The sequence below is a fragment of the Pogoniulus pusillus genome, chromosome 6 (genome assembly GCF_015220805.1).
Source record: "Pogoniulus pusillus isolate bPogPus1 chromosome 6, bPogPus1.pri, whole genome shotgun sequence".
NCBI classification, from domain to species: Eukaryota; Metazoa; Chordata; class Aves; order Piciformes; family Lybiidae; genus Pogoniulus; species Pogoniulus pusillus.
In genome coordinates, this window is record NC_087269.1 from 38,292,370 (window position 1) to 38,306,365 (window position 13,996).

Consider the following 13,996-nt stretch of genomic DNA (forward strand, 5'->3'; position numbering starts at 1 on the left):
AGCCTCCTATGATAAGCAGGACAGTCTAATTTCCCAAAATCTTGGAACAGCCTGGTTAATTCCCACTCACCTAACTTTGAAGACGATCTGGTTGTGGAGCAGGAGAAATGGGAAGAAGGAAGGTGAGAAGTAGCGGAGAAAGAAAAACTTATTTTCTGTGCTAAATCACACAGAATGGAGTTTTGCATTGCAATTTGTACCATGCCCTGTGCAATGATACGTTCCTTTATTACTATGGTAATCCTATTGTTGGAAAACACTCAGACTTTTGGCAAGCTATTTAATGTAGTCACCGAGATAAATTAAATGGCATTGGTGGCAAAAGCTCCAATGATTTTCATGGTATTATTAAATCTGTTCTTGGAAGCTTCACATTTATTAACTCATGTCAACAGAACAAACAGGGGGGAAAAAAAGCAGACCCAAACCTTTAAAAAGAGCTTGAATTGGTGTTCGAAACAAGGATGCTTCAAGGAGAAGAAGAGTTTAGCTGAGCTGTGTCACAGTTTTTGTATCACTTCTCATTGCTGACAAAACATGTTGCACTGCAACTCTTGTTACACAACAAAACGCAAAGTTCAGCTTTCCCCTGGTGCAAAAGCATGAAAGAAATGGCATTTCAAATACTTGCCATATCTGTGGGGAGCACAAGAAATTTATTTCTGAGCTGAAATCCTGAGGATTTGTTTAATTTCCCCAGGCCTTCCCTTCCCACTGTGACCCACCTCCCCAGCTTACAAGCGGAAGACACGACGAGGAATAGGGGAGCGATTGCTGGTATATGAACTTTGTCCTATTCCATCTTCACTCTTTCTCATTTTCTTGCTTTTGTTTCCCCCTTCACAAACACTGCTTGTTGAACCAAACGATACACTCCTTGGCAAGGAATCTGGACATCCGGCTACAGACCAGGGTTTTCCTAATTACAGAGTGCAGCTGGAAATGATTCTCCCAGTCTCGAGTGCCTGGATGTCTGCCTCAGGCCAACTGGCAGCCAGCTCAGATAATGATTCAGAAAAGATGTACTTGTAAATCAGCTTGTTGAAACACAGAGAGACTGCAAAGGTGAAGGTGCTGGTGAAAACTAGAGTACCATGAATGTTTGGCATGTTCAGGACAGCCTGGTGTGCAGCCCACTGTACAGAACTTTAGACACACATGGAAACAGTCCATGGATGATGGTCTTTTGTGAGTGTTTCATGTCTTTGCTAGAAACACACAGACTGTCACACCAGGATGGGTTGTTTGATGACACCCAGAGTGACACTGGGCAGAGCTGGAACAACTTTAGACCACTGGGCCTGGCCTCTTTTCCAGTTTTTGTCATGAAAGTTGCAGATCTCATTCATTTACTATCCACACGCTGACAAATTCCAAATGCATGTCATCACCTGTATAGGGTTAACCCTCCAGGGGGAGTAACCTTGAACCTGACTCTAGGTGGTCTTGACCCCTCCCCAGAGGTGGGTCTGAGCACTACCAGGTGATGGTTAGCCCACTCCTTCCTGTCCAAAGATCCATAAAAGCAGGGGGACTTTCTGTTTCGCTCTCTCTGCACTCCCTGCCTCTGTGATTACCACCATCACCATCCTGCTCCTGATTCTCTTTGTTTCACTACATGACCATCACCCATGACGCAGACAAAGGCATCACCATCAAAATCAGGTTGTATTTATGCATTTTGTATTTGTTTTCCCTTCCCTATACCTTTGTAACTTCCCTACCTCAGACACCTTTTCAGTTATTGTTAAACTTTTCTTCTTTTTAACTTCCAAATCGAGTGAGATTCATTTAATTGGGGGTGCTTAGCTTTTCCTCTCTACATCTAATCCCATTCTTCTGGGAAAGAAGGGGGAAGAGGGAAGGGCACTCTATAAAAATTGTTATTGGTTCTATCAAATTTATTTCAGTCTCTGGAAATTTAAACTAGAAACGAGACATCACCTTTGATCTCCTCCAAGCCCTGCTTACTCAGTACCAATCAGCTCCACCATCCCCTCTGAGCCACAAGCATCACCTCAAAGTGAACTCACCTGGAGGTTCCAGGAACCTCCACCACTTCCCTCAAAACACCAAAACCAGCAGGACAGTCAACAACTACCTGAAGGGTGGTTGTGGCCAGGAGGTTGCTCTCTTCTCTCAGGGGGCCAGCACCAGAACAAGAGGACACAGCTTCAGGCTGCGCCAGGGGAGATTTAGGCTCGAGGTGAGGAGAAAGTTCTTCCCTGAGAGAGTCATTGGACACTGGAATGGGCTGCCCGGGGAGGTGGTGGAGTCGCCGTCCCTGGAGCTGTTCAAGGCAAGGTTGGACGTGGCACTTGGTGCCATGGTCTAGCCTTGAGCTCTGTGGTAAAGGGTTGGACTTGATGATCTGTGAGGTCTCTTCCAACCCTGATGATACTGTGATACTGTGAAACAGGGAAAACTTCACCACTTAACCAAAAAAACTTGTCATCTTTCGTTGATCCTTACCTCACCATCTAAGAGACCTGTGTAGGGATTTGGGCTTCCTCCCAAGTCTATGGCAGTGAAGGTTCCCACAGCTCCAAGCTCAGCACTACTGATGACTGTAAAATGCTCAAATACTGCAGTTGGGAACTAGGAGCTACAGGACATCAGTGGCTTGGCTTCAGGGTCAAGCGTCAGAGCAATCACTCAGCTTGGCCATCACTTGAGCATCACTTCAAGATCACTTTTAAAATCCTTTTTCTCTTTTTACATTGTTAAGACTCTAAGTTATCAGCCGATAAAGCACATCATTAAAATCAGTTTGGAGAAATTAATTTATACCTTACTCTGTCTAAAACAGATTTAAGTTTCCTCCTAAGTTGTTTTTTTTTTTTTTTTAATTCAAATACCTGAGGAAGCCTTGAGGAAAAAAGTGTCATCATTAAAGATTCACCATGCTCCCTCTCAGTGAGGGCTGGAAGAGATCATAACTCACTTTTTTCAGATCTGAAGTGAGTCATCCAGAAAAAAACATAGAGACATTACAGATATATCCAAGATGAAAGCCAAGTCAGAAAGAACACTAGACCCAAGTTCACATATTCTGGTCTACTTCATGTGTCATAAAGAAAAAATACCATAAAACTGCAGAGACTGTTATCATCTGAAAGGAAACTGAACAACAAAGCTGAAGTTCACAGGCCCAGTACTAAAAGTAGAGACAGACAAATGCTGCAAATCTCACTGTATAGCCAAGTCCTTACGAGATGGAATTGATAAGGAACGGACTTGTGAATGTTATGTTTGCTTGTTAGTGGAGACAGCAGTGCATCTCCAAAAAGCCTTGGCACAGGCACAGTCTTGTCATCCTTCAAGAACAGTACCCTGAGCCTTCAGAAGTCAGCTTAAGCTCAAAGAATCACAGAGTGGTAACAGTCGAAAGGGACCTCTGGACATAATCAGGTCCAAACCCCCTGCCGAGACAGGTTCACCTAGAGAAGGTCACAAAGGAACACACTCAGGTGGGTTTTGAACGCTTCCAGAGATGGAGACTCCACCAGCTGTCTGGGTAAAAGAAGTGAAAGGTTGCATTGATGATGGTCCAAAGGCAGCATGCCAGCAAAGATGGGGCACAGGCAAGGGCAGGAAGGCAGTCCCATAGGCACACCTGGGTTTAACTCTTATGGTCTCATAAAAATTCACCTGATTTTGATCTCTGCAGGATTTGACATTTTGCAACCCTCCTTCATGTGAGGCTAAGCAGCAGTTTTCACTAAGATACATCAGAAGTGCACCATGTCAACCTGGTAGCTCCAGTGCAGCTAGAAGCCACACTGTACTTACCCATCAAGAGAGGATGACAGAAGATAGACTACATCTGCCCTAGTAAAACATCTCTGCTGAACTTCTTTTCAGAAGTAGCCTGCCCCTACTTACAATGAGGGTCAAAAAGAAATACAGGTTTAAAAGGAGGAAAAAGCAGCTTCCAACTCTTTACTTGACATCTTTCTTGTCAGGAAAAAAGAGGGGAAAAATCCCAAAACAATGCAAACAAGCACTTCATGGCAGAAGAAGGTACTTGAACACAATTCCACAAAGATAACAGTATTTTAAGGTAGCTTTGTTGGGAAGATTTTCAAATCAGAGTAAGCAAAACAGCCTGAAATCATTTCAGTCTGAACAGGATTCATTATGTAAATACAATAGAGCAATATTTTTTTAAGATGTCAAGATGGATTTTCTTCTATTACAAGCAGCATCATGAGATTTGTTAACTGAATTATCTTTCCCTGCTTGCACACCTTGAAGCTGTAGCTGGCTGCCTGCAGAGATGATTACAGGATCCGCCATGGAACGGACAAATGAGTTCTGGTCTGCTATCAAAAAGCCAGAAGTCATAAATCTCTCATTATCCCTGCCACTAGAAGCAAGGTGCTCATCAGGGGGCTAAAAAGAGCATAGGAATTATATCTTGACATTCATGCATAAAAGAAAAAAAAATTGTTTTCATTATGCACTGCTATTATTCTTTATCTTCACTTAATAAAATCAAGTGAGGAATCAGCCTCAGTATATCCATCACACAGGGACAAAATTAAATATTCTTCCTTTTCTCCTTCTCCTTCAAGTCTTATTTCTTCATTTGCCCAGTTTTAGTTTTCAGTAGTGTGGGAAGGAACACAATCCTAGGTTTCTCTAGGCAGTCAAAGCTTATGTTAACAAATCTCAGCCCCTAGAAACAGTGACTAATTCACCCAACCTGTCAAAGCCCAGCCATGTGGACATAACTCAGGCCAAGGGCTCAAGCAGGAGCACACAAGAAGATTTAACTGACAGAGGTATGACTTCCCCAGGCTCAGTAACATGGTCTGTCACTGGAGCTCTCTGATGGAGATCTTCTAAGATCTGTATGAAATATAGGAGAAGGGAAATGGGGAGCTCAAAACCAAGGTATTAGAGGAAGGATATCTGTAAGTTATGGAGAACTGGGTTGGATCACAAGGGATAACAGTATTTAATAGCAACATCATCCTCTTTCATAACTTCTCTTGAGATGTTTCACTGCAGAAATAGAACATACACCACAAACATCACAGATTCCCATTCCTGCAGCAGTGAGAGGAAGAACTGGAGATAATGAGCAAGCCATCAAGCTCCCAAAAGCTGATGAGCCAAACAACAGAGGTCTGAAAGCTCCACCATTCCCTCCACTTGGGTGGGCCTGAGATGAAACACATCTCTGTACTGCTAAAAGCAATGGAATGTTGTCCATATATCTCACTCTCCTTCAGAGATGGTGATACTTTTGGAAGGGAGAGATACTTTCACATTATTTGGACACATTTTCCTAAGAGGACTTTGTAAAGCAGTGAGGCATTGCGTATGAGCAGCAAACCCTCAAACTCTCCTTGGAAAAGAAGGCTCCCCACTATGTAATCTTGGCAGTCTGATTCCCATATGAGCTGTCCTATAGTCACACTAAGATAAGGAGCAGCACAAAGGAGATGATGCTTTTGGTTTCTTGACAAGGTTCCTGTTTGGTGGCCATCTTATGCCTTTGGAAAGCTGCTGACATCAAAAAGTTATTTAGGAGATTTTAAGCAAGTCTTCCTGTGAGGTCTCAGCAGCTCTGCAAGCAGTACCTGTAGAGGAAGCACCCAGGAATGATTTTGTCACAGAGATAGTGTTTGGGACCATCTTGGGAAAGGCACCCAAAGACAGAGATGAAGAGGTGACAGGATCTGAAAGTCTGTCACTGGCATGGCACAGAAAGCAGGAGAGAAGAAATACCAGGAGAGCAAGGTCATCACTGGAGGTTGTTTCATGTAAGAAATACATAGCACTAACTTTTGGGTTAGACAAACTCGAACAAAATGCTTAACTATCAACACCAGATGTTGAGAAGTCTGTACAGAGAAGGAAGCAGATGGAAGGTAGAGACAAGGAAATAGGACAAGTCCAAGTAACATCAACATTTACATTTTTCAAGTTTCAATTACTTTCAATTTTAAGGCTTTCTGAATTGTGTTCCTAGTTCAGATTCACAGACTCACACAGATTGCACTGAGTTGCAAGATGACCCTCAAAGGTCATCTCATCCAACCCCCCTTGCAGTCAGTAGGGACATGTTCAACTAGATTAGGTTGCCCAGGACCACATCAAGTCAACTCCAGAGACAGGAGACCACATCCCTGGACAACCTCTTCCAGCATTTCACCACTCATTATAAAGAACTTCCTCCTCAAGTCCAACCTAAATCTATCCTGCTCCAGTATAAAACCATTGCCCTATAACCTATCTCTACAAGCCCTTCTAAAACAGTCCTAAGCCTTTCTGTAAGTCCACTTCAGATATTGACATGTAGCTATAAAGGTCTCCTCAGAGAATCACAGAATCATAGAATCAACCAGGTTGGAAGAGATCTCCAAGATCATCCAGTCCAACCTATCACCCAGACCTATCCAGTCAACTAGACCATGGCACTAAGTGCCTCATCCAGTCTTTAACCTTCTCTTCTTCAGACTGAACAGAGCCAGTTCTTCCAGTCTGTCTTCATGGGAGGTTCTCCGCCCCTCTGATCATAGCTTTGATCCTCCTCTGGACCTCGTACAGCAGGTCCATGTCTGCCTTGTGTTTGGGGCACCAGATCCTCACACTAAGATCTGGCAGTAGCTACTCTAACATTATTTGGCTTATTGACCACTGAACCTCTAATATACCCTCAAAATAAAGCTATAACTAAGAAACATTCCATACAGAAAGACCTATCAGAAGGGATCCTCCACCACTCCCAGTGCTCCCTTCACAGCGTGTTACTGAGAGATCCATATTTCAGTGACCACGTCTGTTTCTGAAAGCACAAGAATGTTTGGGATGGCCAGAAAGTTTTTCTAGTGACTGGCTAAGCAAACAAAGGAAAAAGCAGTTCTGAAGCCAACAAGTATATTTAGGAAGAGTTATTTTAGTGCTGTTACGTGTATTTATGCTAAGGTCCTGACATGCACCACTTTTGATGGCACAAATGGGGTTTACAAAAATTCCACCCCTGGTATGCTGAACTGGTAGCAATTACACAATGTCCACAATTGTCTACAGCTGCTTATGCATACAAAGAGCTGGAGGGAATTGTTTGGCCTCCGCAATTCAATATTGCTTGTATTTATTTGCCTTTGTAAGAGCAGAACTCCAAGACAAGTAACTGCAGAAGGGACAAGAGTAAACCTGTGCACTGTCTGTTACTCCTGTGGTTTATGACTGCATAAAAATTCCCACTGCAGAGATTTTTCATCATGTTTTTGCTTAACAATGGATTTTGCTTTATTGGTTTACAATTTCCCTCCACTTTTAATACTCTTTATACAGTGGTGGCTGCAAAAAATTATGCATTCTGGGGGTACAGATGCTTTTGTGAAGACATCAAAGCAGCAGTTCCAACACACATCTATATTAAACCAACTTTGTTTCCAAAACAAAGAAACAGGATGTTCACATGAGCCAAATTTGTCACTACAGGATTTCTACCACAGAACTTAACTCCGTGGAGCACCAGACATGCCAGATTCAATATAGACTTTTCATGGTGCTTTTGCATAATGCAAGCATTCATTTTTGTGTGGTACTTGTGACATGGTTTGGGAGTTTCCCTCCCCCCTACTTGGAATCACCAGACTAGCCTCAGACAGCTGGAAGTTAACACAAAGCTGTGTTTACAGCACAGCATATATTTACAACTATATATATGTAATAGATGGAGATATTTACAGTTATATACAAGTCAGACGTTTATACAGAAATTCAAAGCTCTTCCTGATCAGTGAGACTGCCCAGGAGAGCTCCCAACTAACTCCTCCTTCCCACCCTTCCCTTATCTCAGAAAACTTAGAGGATTAATCATTGCAGAGAAAGCAAGAGTGAGATACCAAAAGCCAAGAATAGGTTAGGGGAATGATTAGATTGGGATACAGAGATCCAGGCAGAGACTGTTAAACCAGTGAGCAGCAAGACAGAGAATGAGATACTTTGTTAGTGGTTTGTGTTTTTATCTCTCTCAGCAATCTAATGGGTAATACAGACATCACTATTCTTTTCTCTTTCACTGCCAATAACCTAATTTCTCTCATTAAAATATTCTAGTAGCCTCAGACCAGCATAATCCACCCCTCTGTATTACCTGGTGTTTTACTGACAATTGTCTAACCTAAAATAACAGTTACAGGAACCAAGAGCAGAGTTCATATTTTCAGTTGACACTTCATTTCGGTTATCTTGAGTGCAGGTGATTCAAAAGCATAGACAACAGGAAGCAGTTTGTCCCTTCAAAGATGAGGCAAAAAAAATGGGAGATCCAGGTGACATTGGGTTCCTGCTTACGTACCATAGATTGTCCTTCTGGATGCCACATTGCATCCAAAACAGAAACTCCTAACAGCTTGTATTGTACACTCTGAGTTTAAACTCTCTCAGCTAAAGTTAGATTTCTCTGTGGAATACACTGGACTTCACCATTCTGCTGCATTACCCAGAAGGTATGACCAGGATCTTCAGCAGAAACCACCCCTTGGACAGGTCTCCCTTTGCCCAAAGGAGAAAATACCCAAACAGTTTTTTCCAAACAGATTCTTTAAGTGAACAACAAGAACTTTATCACCATCCACTGTTGGTACCAAATATGATTGTGCAGGTCCTGCTCTGTTTACTGAACCCCTACTATTTACCAACCAGGTTGCTTGTGCTAAATGTTTGTCCCATTTTTTCAAAGTTCCGCCCCCCATGGCTTTTAGGGTGGTTTTCAGCAAACCATTGTAGTGCTCAGTCTTTCCTGAAGCTGGAGCATAGTAGGGAATGTGATAGATCCACTCAATGCCGTGCTCTTTGGCCCAGTTTTTGCACAAGATGATTCTTGAAATGAGTGCCATTGTCTGACTCAATTCTCTCTGGAGTTCCATGTCTCCATACGATTTGTCTTTCCAAACCAAGAATGGTGTTACGAGCAATAGCATGTGGAACTGGATAGGTCTCTAACCATAGAGTCATAGAATCAGCCAGGTTGGAAAAGACCTCCAACCTCATCCAGTCCAACCTAGCACCCAGCCCTAACCAGTCAACTAGACCATGGCACTAAATGCCTCATCCAGTCTTGTACTGAACACCTCCAGGAACAGTGACTCCACCACCTCCCTGGGCAGCCCATTCCAATGCCAATCACTCTCTCTGACAACAACTTCCTCCTAACATCCAGCCTAGACTTCCTCTGGCACAACTTGAGACTGTGTCCCCTTGTTCTGTTGCTGCTTCTCTGGGAGAAGGGACCAACCCCCACGTGGCTACAACCTCCCTTCAGGTAGTTGTAGACAGCAATGAGGTCCCCCCTGAGCCTCCTCTTGTCCAGGCTAGTTCTCAGCACAAGAAGGATATGGAACTGTTGGAGTGGGGTCAGACGCCATAACAATGATGGGAGGGCTAGAGCCCCTCTGCTGTAAAGCCAGCCTAAGAGTGGTGGAGTTGTTCAGCATGGAGAAGACCGTGGTGAGATCTTACTGTGGTCTTTCAGTATTTCAAGGGGCTCAGGAGAAAGCTAGAGACAGACATTTTAGCAAGGCTTCTTGTGACAGAACAAGAGATGATGGCTTTAAAATAAAAGATGGAAATACAGACTGGAGAGATGAAGAAATGTTTTACCCCGGGGATATTGAGAGCCTGGGCCAGGCTGCTCAGAGAGATGGTAGATGCCCCATCCCTGAAACCATTCCAGCTCAAATTGTTTGGGGCTCTGAGTAACCTGCTCTAGTTGCAGGTGTCCCTGCTGACTGCAGGGCAGTTGGGCTAGATGACCTTAAAGATCTCTTTTCACCTCAAATGATTCTTTGTTTCTTTGATTACAGATAGCAGAAACCGCTTGATAATGAAGTATGCAAAAGGCTAAAGCCAAGATTAAAAGTATCAGTATTCACAGGATAAAAACATCATACCTAAGCTTTAAGTAAGTACAAAGCCTAAAAACTTCAGTTTCTAGTTTGATCATGAAACAAATACTTCTATTTTGCCTAATTTCAGAACACTCTGAAGTTCCCACTAATTTCAGCTGCCACTGACAGGTCTTGACTCTAAATCTAACAACTCTTCACGGAGTTGAATTCAGTAATTATTCTACCACATAAGACTTTTCAGTTGGTTAAATATTCCCTACTTTGGCCTTTTGAAGGGAAAACGAAAACCAGATTTCTATTCAGGGCATGCTTTTACCACGCAGCCATGATTTGTTTGATCTTGGAATTAGCCCTTTTGAATTCCACTGCAACAGGTTTAGAAACAGAGATCACACGGGAGATTAAAACAAAGCAGAAAAAGCAGTAGTACCAACATAAAAGAGGGCATGGTGGATTTCAGTTTTATCACCAGATGGAACACAAGATAATTGGTAATTGCCTTTTTCTTTTTAATCACTCAGGCTTTCAGTCCAGAAATAGAGGGTGCAGAAAAGCTCAGAACAGATGATTAAATATTCAAGCCCTCAAAAACTTAACTTCAGGCATCTTCTAAATACCAGTTGGCCAGGAATAAAATTTGGTGTTTCCAAGTTCTCTTTTGGCTGTGGACACCACCTGAATGAGAAGGAGGAGGGCTGGGAGATGTCTGACCTCACCCAGTTCCGAGTAGCTCAGCTGGACCAGGCAGTCATGGACACTTCTCCAAGAAGCAATAACTTGCTGCCTAGCAACAACCCATAACTCATGATTGCTTGTCTGTTCCATTTCTTGTGCAAAACTAACAGCTCAGAGCCCAAATTATTGCATTCAGCAACATAAGAGCTGCAACAGCTGGATAAGAAAACACATTTTTCTTTACTCACTGCAAGACTTCCTTGCTCTACAGTGTGGCATTCATAAGAGATAGACAAACCCACACCACATTTTGATCCAAGACCAACCTGAAAAAGTGTTTCAATATGTAAAAAGTTATTTTCTCAACAGCTGTCCCCTAGGAGCTACTTTGATGCACAAAGCCATTCCCACGCCTATACATTTTAATGATGAGGCCACCAAGACTGAGTTAGGGACAAACACAAAAGGTCACCTTAGGTACAAACATGCTGGACAGCACAACACAACTATGATTGCAGGAAAGTTCTTGATGTGTTTTACAAGTCCTGATTTTTTTTTTCCTCAATTGTTATTTACTGCATGTGAAACAATTACAAAACAAACAAACAAAAGCCCCAAACACACCACCAAGCTTTTGGCTCTCTACTGGGATCGAATCTTTAGTTTTATTTTGAGAAGGAACTTCATTCATGCTTCATGCTTCTGGATGGCTGGCTTGAAGCTTTTTAGTTTCTGGGCTGTTTTGAATGGTGTGACATAAGGGTCAATAGTTGATCTTAGACCAGTTACTTGTACAAATGAGAGGTTGCCACAGAAAGAACTTCACCAGATCTCCCCTGCCTGATCTACATATGTTGAGTTGTCCTCTCCTCTAGGCTGCACGGGAGAGGGAGACACGTCAGGCTTACAGCAATGTGGTGCATAATGGTCAATCTGTTTACTGAAGCTAAGCCTGATACCTATAGAGTGGAGTTCAGTACAGGGGTGTGTACTTTGATAGGCTTACAGAGCAGAGTATGGGCTGTCCACATACACAGAGGCAGACCTGACCAACTACCCCACTCAATCCCTCTTTGCAAGAACTTAACCACAACATTGCTTGTTCCCAGGGCTGACCAGCCTGCCCTCATCACAGCTCAGCTACAGATAGCAGCTTCTCTGCCAGCCTCCCAAGGCCACTTTTCTGCAGCTGTGCCTCCTTATCAGAATGACCTAAGTCTGTTCAGTTAGCCTGCTCTTTTCACTTCAGTTCTGCTCAAACCCCAACATACATACATGCTTACCAACTGGGCATAATGTCCATAGCATCACATTGCTCATGGAGGATGACACTCCTTGTCCTGGGATCGCCAAGGAGAAATATGGGACACATCAAAGGGAGGATAGGCAAGGAGATGCAAGGAGGGAGCACCAGGATGATACTTGGGTCTCAGGGTACCATCTCATAGGCTTTATCAGCGCTGCTGCTCGTGAAACAACCTCTTTCTTGTTGGCCTGTATTTTCAATTTAATTTCTTGCTTTCACTCTAAAAAAATATGGAAGTCTCCTACTGATATTATAGAAATTGAGAGGCTTAAAGAAAAGCCAATCAAATGATGCCATAACTGCTTGATCCCAGTATTGCTGTATCTTAGACATAGCCACGTGCAGCATCTGTCCTGTTTGAAGTCACATAGCAAACCACTACCAGAGTAGTCACCTACTATGACAGACACAACACTGGATACTCAGCTTTTACTATAGAGAAAGAATATCTGAAGTAATGTGAAGTAGTAACTACACAGCTTAGTGTAACAACACGCTGAAGTAACTATCAAAGGCAAGATGAAGTTGTTGCTGATGATTATCTCCACCACTACTTGTTCTCAGTGATATCATATGATATAGAGACAATGAGCAACTATTAAATAATTTAGCTGCACTCTTCACCCCACACATATTCACTAGTCAAATTCTGGGTCCTCTCTATTTCAGTCTTTCTACTAGGTGCTTCAGTACAAGAACCAAAGGTCTCATTAGGTTCACCAGTTACAGCAGACAGACTTGGCTAAATATGCTTTCAAAAACCTCTCTCCTCTCTGCAGAGGATATTCTCTCTAACATTTACTACCATTAACTCCTCCACCTAGAAGCTGCAGAGTGACTTAAAGGACATTATCAAGCATTTTCAAGCTTAACAAAGAGTATGCTAAGAGCTCACAGCCCTGCATTGGCAACATCAGTGCTCAGGGACATGACCAGGTGATGATCTGTCTGAAACAAAAAACAATGAACTTAGCATTTGGAGTGGTGAAGATTCATGTTTGTGCAGAACAGCAGTGCAAGTTTGGATGCTTTGGCAAAGATGAAATTTAGGTGGAAATTTCCTCTAGGAGACTCCAGACCTAAAACTCCACAAATTTTCTACAAATCCCCTCAGTACAGGAAGGACACTGAGGTACTGGAAGATGTTGAAAGAGCAGCAACAGAACTGATGAAGGGTCTAGAAAATAAATCTTATGAGGAGCAGCAAAGATTAACTGGAATTGTTTAGCCTGGAGAAAAGGAGGCTCAGGGGAGATCTTCACGCTCTCTACAAATACACAAAAAGAGGTTGTAGCCAGGTGGGAGTTGGTGTCTTCTCTCAAGGAGCACAGGACAGGACAAGAGCAAATGGCCTGAAGTTGCACCAGAGGAGATTTAGGTTGGACATCATGAAAAATTTCTTCCCCCAAAGTGTTATCAAGCCCTGAAACAGGCTGCCCAGGGTAGTGGTGAAGTCCCCATCCCTGGAGGGATAGAAAAAAAATGTAAATGTGGTGCTGAGGGAAGTGAGTTAGTGGCAATCTGGCAGTGCTGGGTTAATCATCAGACCTGACAATCTTAAAGCTCTCTTCCAATCAAAAGAATTCTATGATTCTATGCTGTGGCCCTTGTGCAAGCTGTAATTTGATGTCTCCACTCTTCAGTTTGGGCTGGTTCCAAACTGAATCTCTCACAATGTAACAACCTTCTCCAACTCAAGCAAAGTACCAAATAAAACTTCACTGGAAACTGCTGACGTTTCATGGAGTAAATTGTAATTATTAACCTGACCTTGCAAAAGACTTGCATATACACTGGGAGTAGGATACTCACTGTCAGCTGCATTAATTGGCTTCAGTTAGTATGTGTATCCACAAAACACAGTACCTAGTTCTACCTTGCTTCTGAACCATTGTGGAAATAGAGCTGCCATCCTTTTTTACCCTGCTCCCATGCTCCTGGGATCACCTCAGTTAACTCATGCAATACTAAGCACACACTCTTGTCTGTTCTTCTACTGCTGGTCCTACACTTCCTCCTCCTCAGGATGGTGTCCAGTCTAAATTTCCAGCCAAATTGACACAAATTCAGTGTGAGAGGTCAGTGAAATACTTGATTTCCACCAGCTATGCTGTCCCTCCTTCCAGAAACAGGAATGTCA

At 42.9% G+C, this 13,996-nt stretch overlaps 1 protein-coding gene across 1 annotated transcript in view; it reads right to left on the minus strand.

The window, feature by feature from the left end:
- The window catches only part of C6H10orf90 (chromosome 6 C10orf90 homolog), a 94,971-nt gene that overhangs the window by 55,717 nt on the left and 25,258 nt on the right, over nt 1–13,996 (minus strand). The window lies entirely within an intron of this gene.